Consider the following 14,387-nt stretch of genomic DNA (forward strand, 5'->3'; position numbering starts at 1 on the left):
TATTTCTTGTCTCAAACCACCATTAACTGTTGAGATTGCTATGCCAATATCTGCATTTTCAGGTAAAATTTAGCTAGAATTAAAAAAAATAAATCTATATTTAGCAAACTTGCAACTGGAAAAAAAAAAGACAAATATCATCCACCTTATAAATGGGTCTTGACAGAAACCAATGATTTTAGGAATGAGGTCAAGACCTTAAAAGAAAGTAAAAATGAAAGTTGTTTCAAAATCAGTTGTTGGAAGAAAGGCCAAGTTTAAAGCAGGAATTAGGAATAATGCAAGTACCTGATTGTTTTTATTTCCAAGTTGTTCATAGATCACTGTCTGGGCCTCGACCAAGGCAGCATCAAACACAGGCAGCAACAGCAGCGGAGAGGTACACAGTGTGTAACATATCGTCATACATGTCTCAAACAATGAAAGAGCACTGAAATGATAGAATCACACTCATGACCTGAATTTTGCAGGGCTTTTCATTTTCATATAACAAAGGCCAATATTCAGCCACTTCCCAATTCAAAAATATTGTATTTTTTCCCAACTGTGGCAAAGAAACTTCCCTAAATGTGAGGTAACATTTCCCAAAATCTCACTCACAAATGGTTTGATCTTGTTTACATTTTACTATTACCGGAGGAAGCGATTGTCAGGTATCGATTTTTTGTCTTACCATAGCACACAGTACTGCGTGTTACGCATGATTACCAGTCTGATCCATTATGTTCCATGTCCCGTATTTCAGATTTTAGTCCATGCTTCAGGGGAGATAAATTTAATTCATCTTTCGGTGTTTACTTCCGGCTGATTATTTTTCCGACAAAATGTCACATATTGGTGAATATTACAACAAATCCATCATACATGTGGCGGTATCAAAAGAAAATCAGAGGTCATTGTTCGACTGTTGGGTAAAAAAGCGTAAATTAGAGAGTACCTGAATATTACCACCGAAGAAAAGGCCTGTGATTAGATTTGTGAAACTTGAAGTCTGAAAAATAAAGTGCTGTAGTCTAGTCTATTAAAGTAAAAATTAAATTTGTGTTGAAAATATTTATTACTGTTAAAATTTATACACTAACACCATCTTTCCATGAATAGCTTTTCTTCCCAAAATGGACAGTTATTGTGCATAAATTTCCCAATTTGAAAGGCCAGGGCCTCTTTCCAATTTCCTGATGAAAAGCCTTGTTTTATAGGTGCAATTCAATAGCAAAAACACACATGCATGCAAGTACAATTTTCTATTTCGTATAAGCTTGTCCTAAGAATGACAATTAAGTAAATATCAAACACTGAACTTACTTAACTGCGATAGAATAGTGTTCATTCTCGTCTTCTTCTTGTAGTATTTCTCTCAAGTCCGGCTCATGTCTCTCTACTGCATAGCATCGTAATGTCTCTATATGGAATAAAATCATACAATATTTTTATAGTTAAGATTTTAGGCTCGAATCAGGAGTATGCATTAGTTTAGTTTGCATTACTGAAGGGTATTTACGACTCTGACAAGTGTGACACAACAAGACTAGGACTGGGACGATTACTCGGTTAATTGGATCCGATTCGATTACTAGGTGAAACCGGTTAAAATTTTGCAAAATTGCTAATCGCTCTCAAACAATAAACATCACGAATTGTACTTTATCTTTATACATTTCTTTGACTAGCAAATAGGCCCGCAGTATATTCATAAGTATATACATTGAACATAGTCAATAGTCTAGGATTTGCCTGTCGTGATATGTGTAAAATTAGGTACACCAAAATGTGACTTGTTAATTATCACATTCAATGATTGTTTGCAAAGGATAAAGTTTGTATGTTCCCAGTGATTTTTTTTACTTTTTGGGGAAGGGGGTCGGTGCCCTTTGGAGGGGGAAAAATACAACGTAAAACTAAGAAAAGGGGAATTTTCATTTGTGTTGAAATAAACTGTTTCAAGTTTATTGATAAATTCAGGGCCCATAAGAACATGTGACATGACATATAACACAATGTAGCATATCAATACCAGATAACCAAATAAATTTTTCAAATGTGGAGGATAAGATATCCATTAGACAACCAAAATTTTCAACAGACATTAGGTCCTTTCCTAAACAAGCTGTCGGTGAGTGGCTATTTTTTTTTTTATTTCTGTCAAATTCTGACATTTGCAGTCACTGTTACATTTGACCTGTCACAATGTAAAACAAACGGTAAACAAGAGCTGTCGGATGACAGCGCGCTCTACTATTCAAAGAATTGATTGAAGAATGGGGTCAAAATATTTCCATAGATTTCAAGGGGGGTATTCGATCTACTCCTTACCATGGAAAAAAAATGGCGGCCAAAACTGAAAATGTGAGTTTTTCTTACATTTTTTCTTTTTCAAGGATATCTAGACAATAACACATGTCTATCAACCTGCTCCACTGTTTTCTCTATCTACCGGGACCTTTCACTTTGGAAACAGTACTGTAATTTGTCTGGAATGCTGGTCATGAGATTCGAATCGATGGAAAATCCTCCGGTAAACACGGGATAAGGAATAGTGCAACTTGCAAAAATGGTCTTTTTTACCTAATATACCGCAGGTTGTAAGCTGTTTTTCCGATTTGAAGGAATATTTCCACATACTTATCTAATACTGTTGGTTTTGAGCAGATCACAGTTCGTACTTTCACAAAAACACAATTTTTGTCTGATGGTAAGGAACAGTGTGCGAAAATTAGAGGATAAGGTGCAGTGCAATTTTTTTCAAACGGATTTTACAGTTTTCTCTGATTGTTTCTGAGATAACCAGTTGACATTTCTCTACCATGTAATAATTAAAGAAGTCTGAATCGTGACCCTTGCTGTTAAACTACATTAATACTGCAGATGAACCATAGTGTAAACCTTTCCCTCGTTAAAAGTCATGACAAACAATCGAGTGTTCATTATTGTGGTTGTTTAAAAATAGGCTCCAGAAGCAAATTAAACATACTGTAATTTCAATGAATACATGTTTATACTTGTTACCTAATGTCAAATGGATTTATCTGATCCATAATCCAAAAAATGTACTAGAGACAATTTAAAATAATACATACGTTACTGATGCCATGTGCAAGTTTTATACAAAAATTCACAACGCTCGATCGCTTTTATAGTTAATGATGGATTTTTTATTAAATGCAAAGAATACATATTCCCTAATTACTAATAACTGCATCATAATATGTATGTTTGTGTTATTACGATTCCTAAACAATAAAACAGATATGACGCCGATGAAGGGATACTTACGTTATGGATCTAATTCCTACTATGAATATATGAGCTTGACATACAAAGAATAGCGTTTTTATGTCTTTAAAGGTTATTTCTAACATGTTATAACATTTGATACAAGATACACTTAGTAGTGATATATTTTTCACTTAAATCTTCCATATGTAAAGATTCCACTTTCTATGATACAAACGTTATCTTTATTCTAAGACATTGAAAATCACAGCAATTCATGTTGAGCTAAGAGTAGTGTTTTTTTTTCACGCCAAAACTGTGCACGCATTTTCAATAAATCTATTGTGAAGCAGAGGTCCTTCTTAATTTAAATGGCATAAGAAATGGCAAAATGATACGTGATCGATACAAGCGTTACCAGTCTTATTTAAAATAACATAAACAAGAAAGTGTCACTCAGTTTTAATTGACAGTGTCATCAGTTTGTATCGTCTACGTCATAAGATGCAGATTTCACACATGTAAAGTCGCACATTTGTCCTTGAAGACGTGTTGTCTTTTTCTGAAAATGTTCAACGGGCTCCGCTGGTAATGTTCGGTTTATATAGGAAGCTAATTTGATATTCCTTAAAGTAAAACCTATTTGTGATTATATGACAATTATATTTTTTGTTTCAATTAAATTTATGTTGTTATACATATTGAGTACGCCATAAACACAGTACAAACTATTGATACATACGTTACGTATGGTAACGTATGTATCCTTTCGTACTTGATATCTTACTGACTGACCATTTTATACAACATGAGGCTTCTTTTATTTTTTGAAGTCAAGGTTCCAAGATAAAATGCTCGAGCGTTTTAATTTCCTGAAAAGTTTTGTTTTTATTACTATTTTTGTTCAAAACATCATGCAAATTCTATTTTTAAAATCTGATAATATATGCTTTAATATTAATTTCTTGTTAAAAAAGTTTTGTTTACAGAATTGGTCGTATGTCATAGCATTTTCATCATTATCATAAAGATAGATGTTTGACATTTTTTTTGAATACAAAATGAATGGAAACAGCATACCATTGGTACCCATAGCACAGTGATCGGTAACGCATGTATCAATACATAGGTTATTGGTGTATGTGTGTGTATATCAGTAATAATAACTCACTGTTGACTTGGGGTTACTGTTAAGGTAAAAATCTTACAGTAAAAGGGCATAAAATTTTGTTCCAACCGTGATATATCTTGAAATATTTTTTACGAGACTGTAGGCCTAACTAAACTAAAGGAACCAGCGTGGGAGCCATCTGGTCTAGTCGCGTAATGGCTGCCAGGTATTTGAACACTAATTTTTCACTTGGCATGGCAACAGAGGTCTAAACTGAGGCTAGTTTCTGTTTAAATTTCATTGTGGATGTGTTGTTGACATTTTGGTAGGACAAATGGGAGAGCAGGTTGTATTTGGTGAAGTCAAGCTCAATTTTAGTATGAGTAGTACTTCCAGGTCACAGCAGTGTGATTTTGATGTCAGTTTACAGTAAGTAAATGTGACCAGAGAAATCTCTCTTAGAAGATACATGACCCCTACTTTTCTCTTCATTTTATATCAGTTTTATCATAACTCTTTAAAATGAGGTAAGGATTTGTTCTCTGAAATGGGTCTAGCTATGTTTGGTAGCTCTTTGAAAAAGGTCAGTTTTATATAGAATATATAGGGAAAACTATTTAGGCTATTGTGACCTATAAGAAAATGTGAGCAAAAATTGAGATTTGTCCAGATATTGATATAAATGAACTAGTTTGGTCAGATTTTGGTAAAAAATGAGCATTTCATTGAAATTTTGCTGCAAAAATTGATAAAAACCCAAAAAATCACATTTTCACTGTTTTGGGGGTATTTTTGAAAAAAAATGCAAATTTCCACTCTAAATTATGCCCATCTATACCTTTCAGAGGGGACATTTGGTATATTTCAAAGTGTTAATGTGTAATTTGCTTGCAAATTATGGTAAAAATTTATGAAATAGGGCAAAAACCAGCTCTGGCTAGAAGAACTGGTTAAAAATTATGTCGCGACATCAGTTTAGAAGGAAAATTGGCGCAGGGACCCGCGTTACTGGAAATGCCATAAAACCTGGAAAACTGATTTAATCAAAGTGAAACTTGGTATTTTTCATGCAAATGTGTTACTGGTACTATACAAATGAAATTGAGACTATTATAGAAAAACAGTTTTTCTTATAGGCCTAACTAAACTAAAGGAACCAGCGTGGGAGCCATCTGGTCTAGTCGCGTAATGGCTGCCAGGTATTTGAACACTAATTTTTCACTTGGCATGGCAACAGAGGTCTAAACTGAGGCTAGTTTCTGTTTAAATTTCATTGTGGATGTGTTGTTGACATTTTGGTAGGACAAATGGGAGAGCAGGTTGTATTTGGTGAAGTCAAGCTCAATTTTAGTATGAGTAGTACTTCCAGGTCACAGCAGTGTGACTTTGATGTCAGTTTACAGTAAGTAAATGTGACCAGAGAAATCTCTCTTAGAAGATACATGACCCCTACTTTTCTCTTCATTTTATATCAGTTTTATCATAACTCTTTAAAATGAGGTAAGGATTTGTTCTCTGAAATGGGTCTAGCTATGTTTGGTAGCTCTTTGAAAAAGGTCAGTTTTATATAGAATATATAGGGAAAACTATTTAGGCTATTGTGACCTGTAAATATATTTGAAAAAGTCTTTACAGTAAAGACAGACTTAATAGAACTGTTAATTCTGAATGAAATTTAATATGTAGAAGTGTCGGTTTCTGTTGATGCTTGGTTCATGAATGTTGTTGTACTCAAATAAAATGATCTTTTCTTCATTTTTTTTGGAAAAGTTCCGACACGGTGACTTGTGGTTACATTTAAATTTTAATATTTGAATAAGCACTTTTTCTTCTTATATACAACTTAATGTTGTGTGATTCATGGATTCAATGACAAAAGCACTTGTTATAAGGGCTGCCACCTTACAAATATACAAGAGAACGAGATTATCAATGCCGCCTTTGAAATTATGAATAATTAATTTGACAATCGTAAGAAATAATTAATTTGAATAATTAAGTATTTGTGCTTTTGATTTACAATGGTCGGCTTCAATTTGATGGCAATCTTGAACACGGATTTTGGTGCCCGAAAATGAATTGATTCGTTATTCTTAATTTGCGATACATACGTTACCATCAGCATATTTCTGATCAGATGGTTACCAAGATTGTACAGTCATATTGTGCATAAGATTATGCTGATAATATGTCAACGGTTTTACTACAAAGGAATAACCACAATATTTGTTGTTTAAAAGTATTATAGTAAAGTTGCATATTTTATGTTTTGACAAGTTTAATACATGTTATAGTTGATTGACATAAATGTTTCCAAGAAAAGCTTGATAATTAAATGAACTTAAATTCGTGGTTTAAGATGCATAATGTTGGTAAATAACAATCATATTGCCGCATATTAAGCCTTACTTGAATGTATTTTTTCTCATACCCATGTAATTCAGTGTAATGATACGTTACTTTGGCAGTGCAGCTTAAGATACAAGCAGGACACATAAAATATTCAGATTGCTCTTCCAAATGTATATGTTAATGGCATCATAAGAGTATATATATGATTTTATGAGCTAATTATGTTTGCGATTTGCCTTTTGTCAATGTTAAATATGTATTGTAACGGTTAAATGTTCGTTCAATAATCTACTAGCGAAACTTGCAAGGTAATATCCCGTAATAACTCTAAGCCAACGTTAACTTATAATGTAAGATTTAACCATAATTATGAAAAGTCGTATGCATAGTTAAAGCTTCAACCACGAATAATTTCTTGTCCGTATGTATCCATAAAATCGTGAATTAGTGCGCCTAAATGTCGCATAACGTATGTATATTAACGCAAAATTACAAAGAAGAGCGGTATATTTCAACAATGCATAACGCCAAAACAAGTTAAGTGGTGTTGCTGATTTTTCACTATCTTTATAAGTAGAACACATTGTATTTTAAGTAGGTTTAACTTTTTAAGACAAAAATATTTCAACATTTTTGTAAGGCAATTGCTTGTTATTAACGACTTTGGGCGCTATACCAAATAGAAATTTATAGCTACTTAAATGTTGGCGAGGGATATTATATTAAGTACTTGCTAAACTTTTGGCTTTCAGTACATCACGTGTCTGATAGGCAGGCGTATACCTTTTAAATCTTCCTACATTGAACAAGAGATAGTTATAAATGATCACCAAAATATCATTGTAACAGAATTTTACTTGATTGTCTCTGAAAAGAGTGAAGAAAAAAGTCGCTTGAAGAAGTGAACTGCACCTTATCCTCTTATTTTCGTACACTGTTCCTTACCATCAGACAAAAAACTGTGTAATTTAAAGTTACGACTTTTAATCGGCTCCAGACTAACCATGATGGAAATATATATTGAAATTTTACTTCTTATCAGAAAAATAGCTCACAACTATTTGAATAATTAGGGAAAAAGACCATTTTTGCTAACCGCACTATTCCTTATCCCGTGTTTTCAGGAGGATTTTCTATCGATTCAAATCCCATGACCAGCATTCCAGACAAATTTCAGCACTGTTTCCAAAGTGAAAGGTACCGATAGATAGAAAAAACAGTGGAGCAGGTTGATAGCCATGTGTCATGGTCTAGAAATCTTTGAAAAAGATAAAAAGTAAGACAAACTCACATTTTCAGTTTTGGCCGCCATTTTGTTTCGGTGGTAAGGAGTAGATCGAATACCCCCCTTGGATTTTCAGACTAAACAAAAAAATGGATTAAACAAAAAATGTTCCTGTATTTGTGGATTTCGATTAGTCTTGCACTAAATGGCAATGTGTGACCATGATGGCAAATATGTTAAGTTATATGTTAGGCAAAACATGGACTTATATGAAAAATTTAACTAATTTCCAAGTCCAAAAAGGGCCATAATTCAGTCAAAATAGTTGACAGAGTTATGTACTCCTGCCTACAGATGGAAATCATGTTGATAAACTAGTGTTAAAAGTTTCAAAGCCACAGTTCAAATAGTTTTGACAAAACGCTGACTTGTAAGAAAAACTGAACAAATTTGAAAGTCCAAAAAGGGCCATAATTCAGTCAAAATAGTTGTCAGAGTTATGTACTCTTGCCTAGAGATGGAAATCATAATGATAAACAGGTGTTTAAAGTTTAAAAGCTGTATGTCAAATAGTCTTGACAAAACATGGACATTTACAAAACAGAACCAGTTTCCAAGTTCAAAAAGGGCCATAATTCAGCCAAAAAAAACGAGAGAGTTACGTACTCTTGCCTATTGATAGAGACTATTATACTGAACAAGATATAAAAGTTTCAAAGCCATATGTCAAACACTTTACACAAAATATAAACTGGTACGAAAAACTTAACCAAGATTTCTAAGTCAAAAGGGGCCATAATTCAGTCAAAATGCTTGATGGAGTTATGTACTCTTGCCTACAACTGGATATTGTGATGGTTAACAAGTGTTGAAAGTTTCAAAGCTTTATCTCAAAAGACTTTGTCAAAATGTGGACTGGTACGAAAAACTTAACCAAGATTTCTAAGTCAAAAAGAGGCCATAATTCAACCAAAATGCTTGATGGAGTTATGTACTCTTGCCTACAACTGGACATGGTGATGGGAAACAAGTGTTGAAAGTTTCAAAGCTTTATCTCAAAAGACTTTGTCAAAATATGAACTGGTACGAAAAACTTAACCAAGATTTCTAAGTCAAAAGGGGCCATAATTCAGTCAAAATGCTTGACAGAGTTATGTACTCTTGCCTATAACTGGACATGGTGATGGTAAACAAGTGTTGAAAGTTTCAAAGCTTTATCTCAAAAGACTTTGTCAAAATATGAACTGGTACAAAAAACTTAACCAAGATTTCTAAGTCAAAAGGGGCCATAATTCAGTCAAAATTCTCGACAGAGTTATGTACTATTGCCTATAACTGGACATGGTGATGGTAAACAAGTGTTGAAAGTTTCAAAGCTTTATCTCAAAAGACTTTGTCAAAATGTAGACTGGTACGAAAAACTTAACCAGGGTGTGACGCCGACGCCATGGTGAATAGGATAGCTCTACTTATTCTTCGAATAGTCGAGCTAAAAATGTGTATGTGTTGGACTAGTCCCTTCCCAAAGCATAAATCAATCCCTGACTGACTAGAAGATGGTAAACTCAACACTACCCGGCCAAACAAATAGAATGCAAATCATTTTCAGACTAACATTCAACATGTTCTACAGCGTTGTTGTGCAGAATAATAAAGCGCTTCGATGATACCAATTTATCAAGGGAAGTTACTCCAACCGGCATCGATGTAAACAGAACGAGAGATACCGCGGTGAACTGTTTTCTATATGAAAATAAATTAAATAAACTAGTGAATTATGATTTAATTGATTGGCTTTTTTTGTATTTTCGGAGGGGAATTTTACGCACCGGAAAGGGGGAAAAAACATACTATTTTGAGGGGGGAATGGCCAATGGGGCCAAATATTTTGGTGAAAAAAAAAACGCTGTCCCAAAACGTTCTTTTATTTGGATTGTGCCGTGACATGCAAAGGACGTGAAACGTCTGCAGCCTGCAGCAGGTCTAGTATATTGCCCGATTGGTGCATCATGCACCGATTGGTGTATCATGCACCAATTGGTATATTCAGCAATTCACCAATCGGTGTATCAACACGTAGGATGCCGCTTTAAAACAAAATATTTCGAGAACCGGAAATAAGCGCATTCCGATACCTTCACATGTTGTTGATGACATCGGCCATTTTCAGTCGCCATTACATTTTTTCCGACAGACTGCTGCGTTTTTTGCGTTTTTCACATTTTATGCTCTGAGTCTGTCACATAATTATAATTCATTGACAGGTAAGCGAACACCAGTTAAATACCCCAACAAAAGTGATTTTCTCAAATTTTCTTGCCTATACAATCGCAGCCATGTTGGATTCGGATCTATACACTTGTAAAGCTACAAAATTTTCTCAGCATCCCAAAATTTGATTGACATGTGTATTACCTTGAATATGCATGGTGTACCTGTAGCGACATAATAAAATAAGAAATAAGTTTACACATTGTCAGTTTTGAAACCCCGTAACGTTCAAAGTTATTTAACATTTGTATTATCAATGAGAAGTGATATCAAAGTTAGTAACATGATGGTTTTATGAATGATATAAATCATTATGTTATATAAATCAAGAGTGGATCAAGGAGTTTGGTTAATAATTATCTATACTATTAGCTTGAATTCCTTTTAAATCGATCTTCAATTTAGTTGTCTATAAATCTATCTTCCCTCTGTGAAGATTAGCATGGGCTTTAGTGACATGTGTCCTTTTCTGACTTTCTTTCCGTGGTATTCAGTCTATTAAAATATGCATTATCAAAATATCACGAGTGCATTTATTAATTTATTTTGTAGGTTATACAGCACTTGCTTAGATAACTTTTTTTAATAAATAATTTGCGGTAATTTTAAATTTTGGTTCATGTCATTTTTTGGACACCATACTTTAGCGTAATTTTCAGACAGATGCTGATTTTTCGTGCGTTCTGTCACAGAATCAAAGGGAAGTCACTCAGAATACCCGGGTATCAATATGGCGGAACTTATGCTGCAATAGTAATACTACTACTAGTATTGAGAAATTATAAATAAAAGTCTTTTTTAACCCTAGAAATTGTTGTGTTCGAAAATAAATAATATGTAAGTAGTACATGTAAATACATGTAAATGTGTTTTATCATTATGTTACCTTATACATTTCAAAAAGAATGAAATAAGTTGAAAACTTTACCTTGGAGGGTTATTCTTTTGTTTTTCCCATGATGAGGAAATATCAAATACACATAGAATAACTGTCAGTTTATTTTCTAAGCCGATACACCGATTGGTGTATTGTTGCATACACCAATTGGTGCATGATACACCAATCGGTGTATGATGCACCAATCGGGCAATATACTAGCAGTGCAGGAGGCATGCGGTGGAGAAAGGGACACGTAAAGCTTACACTCACTTGTATACTTATACAGGTAGGTTCTATGCGGTTTTAAAAATACCTTTTAGTGTGACTACATCTGTTTCTGTTAACGGTTTAACCGTTTGACTCATTTAGGCTCAAAATAAAGAAGAACCACAGTTTATTTGGAACGGTTTATTTTTACCGGCCCCGCCTTATTTTCAAGGTGCAGAATTATTTCTATCTATTGGTAGAAATCACTTTACAGGTATCAGCACACTAAATAAGATTTACAGTCAACTCGTCCCCGAGCCGGGACGAATATTTCTCATTGCAGAGTTGGTGCAGCCGTTCTGCGCATGCGCGGAATTATTATCATACTCATTTTTTTGCATGTCCGCACGCATTTAGTGTATAATGTGCATAATATACTGACTAAAGGTTAGGGTTAGAATCACCATGGTTACAAAATATATATATTTAAGGTGCTTTTGTTCAAATTCAGTTAATCCGGTATATACCGGAGTCTGTAATATATCACGGGCGCACCAACTCTGTATTTAGTCGCACCCCGATTTGGTCATTTCGTCCCCCTCGGCGATTTCAAATTGGTCATTTCGTCCCCTCTTTTTCGGCCCCCCTTTTTAAAACGTATTTCTGAGAGAAAAAATCAATGTATGATAAATTAATTCGTTTTTTTTTTCTTTCAAATAAGTATATTTTGTGCTAAAAATATACATAAGTTTTCGTTTGTTTTAAGAACTTTTAGCTTTAAAAATGATCGGTTTAACAAGGAGGATTTTCTGGGGTTTTTTTTCTGTTTTTTTTTTTTTTTCTCTTTGTTTTAGTAAGTCTGCTGGATGAGTGTTGTTTAAATGTCCGTATTTGATGCTGCTTATTTTCAAACATTTGAATAAGATTAAACTTTTTATTAAACTTTTTATAACAAATAATTTCCTCACCCCAATCAACTATGAACACATTTAATTCTACCAGGGGAAAATTTTGACACATTTCATCCGGTCAATCAACAACTTCTCATGCAATTAAATACCATTAACACCTCCCAATCAGCCCAATCAACGACTTTTAATAATGTGATTAATAACCTTTAACATCTTTCGTATGCAGGGATATGCCCATTCTACTTTTTTAGTAACCACTGTCTCCCTACTTTTGAAGTATCTTTTTTTTTTATTTTAATGACAAAAATGAATATAAAGCATGTTGGTTATTTTTAGTAATACATATGTGACAGATATTAGTTGTTTATTTATTCTTTATTGTATTTCTAATTAAAACTTTCTTTTATTATGACCAGGGGCAAGGATTTATTGCTCCTCTTACTATGATTTTTAAAAAGTTAATTGGATTTTCTATTATATTATATTTTTAATACTAAGGGCATTGTATTTATTTTTTATTTTATTTAAGTTAATTGTGTTTTATTTTCAGTATATTTCTTTTATTATTTTATCCAAAGAAGTATAAAATGCATTTTATAACTCTTTGTTTTATCAAACCTAATTATTTAAAGTTAACTATTTCCAATATAACTCTTTCAAAACTCATGATGATTTTAAATACAAGTCTTCAAAGTCAAAAATATCATAAAAAAGCAAAAATGCCTAAAATATTAAGGGGGACAAAATTACCAAAAGGGGGACGAATTGACCAAAAAGGGGACGAGTTGACCAAAATGGCTGCGAAATAGCCTGGTTCCAGTCGTTTACAGTAGCAGTTAAGGGGCAGGTAATCAAGACTAGCTGCGAAACAGTGTTTAGGAGGCTGAACACCACTAAATCCGGCTGTTCTTTATGTCATATAAAATCCACTTACCTTATAACGGTTTTTCGACATTTTCTAGCATATCAGATTTTCCGAGACTTATATTCCCATAAAGAACTATATAGCTAGTTAAGAAAAAAGAAAAGTGAGTGATAACTTTGATAAAAGAAAACTACAGTTCGTTAAATACAACCCGCTGAATTTACTTCTTTTCGCTTCTTTCAATTTTTCTTTTCGAGACATTAGATTCTTACGCCGCCATTTTTACCTAGCATGCCAATTTCAACAGAATTCTAAGTGATACATACTGAAACGCGGTAGAGTAAAAGAAAACATGATGCTATTGAGAAAGGGCATGAGGAAAGGGAGAAAGGTTAGCACTATTTATATTTGGACTGCCATTGACTAGGCCAGACGAGGCTTACATTTGATTTGAGAGTGATCAGCCTAGACAAAGAAGTACTTTTATTTTTATAGCTCTTTGGCTTAGTTCACACTGAATGTACCACAAAACACAGTATAATTCGAAGAGAAATGGGAGTTATGTTTGATTTTAGAAGATGTTGTGTCCCTGTGAACTTCATTATATCCCGCCAAAATTAATTAAAGATGGCTGACAGTACGCATGTTTCCCACCAAAAAAGTAACAGCTGAAATTTTGAGACTTGTCCATTTTACAGCTGTAACTTTCAGCTTTATTTTTATCGCTGTATTTTTGAGAACTGCACGTTAAATATATCTGTAATTTTCAACTGTATTTCTGGTCATTTTCCATTTACTGTACAGATCCTTTACAGATGAAATTGCAAAATACAGTTCATTTACAGTCGTTTTACAGCTGTTAAACAGTTCCTATTTTTGCACGGGTAGGTTAAAATTTCAGCTCAGAGATGTTTATATGCTGTCATGAATTGACGGGACCATTAGAAAATAAAAATAGCGTCAGTTAAGTTATGATAGCCAGCAGCGAAAATGTACCATAAAAAATGTGTCAAAAGCCAATTACTATATATTCTTTAGGCAAATGTGTAGATCCAGGGAGAACGGAAATAAGGTTTTTAAAGGGTATTTTCCAGAATTTTTTGTATTATCTGGACAGATCCTTTTGTTCAATTTTACATAATTATATTTATATTAATATATACTCTACCAATTTCAACGATTATTACGGATATCACCTTGCCTTTTTTGAGATATTGACAGAAGACATTGGTGTCCAGACAACTGTTCCTGTAAGATAAATATATACTCTAACGTTTTCATAATGGTTGCCCAAATAATTGTACCTGCAACATAAATATACACTTCACACTTCAGATTCCAGTTCCTGTAGC

General features: G+C 33.5%; 1 pseudogene; it reads right to left on the reverse strand.

The window, feature by feature from the left end:
* The window catches only part of LOC123536502 (DNA helicase MCM9-like), a 47,773-nt pseudogene extending 36,255 nt beyond the window's left edge, over positions 1 to 11,518 (reverse strand).
* Between the last annotated feature and the right edge of the window lie 2,869 nt (positions 11,519 to 14,387).

Source organism: Mercenaria mercenaria, chromosome 17, assembly GCF_021730395.1.
Source record: "Mercenaria mercenaria strain notata chromosome 17, MADL_Memer_1, whole genome shotgun sequence".
Classification (NCBI taxonomy): domain Eukaryota; kingdom Metazoa; phylum Mollusca; class Bivalvia; order Venerida; family Veneridae; genus Mercenaria; species Mercenaria mercenaria.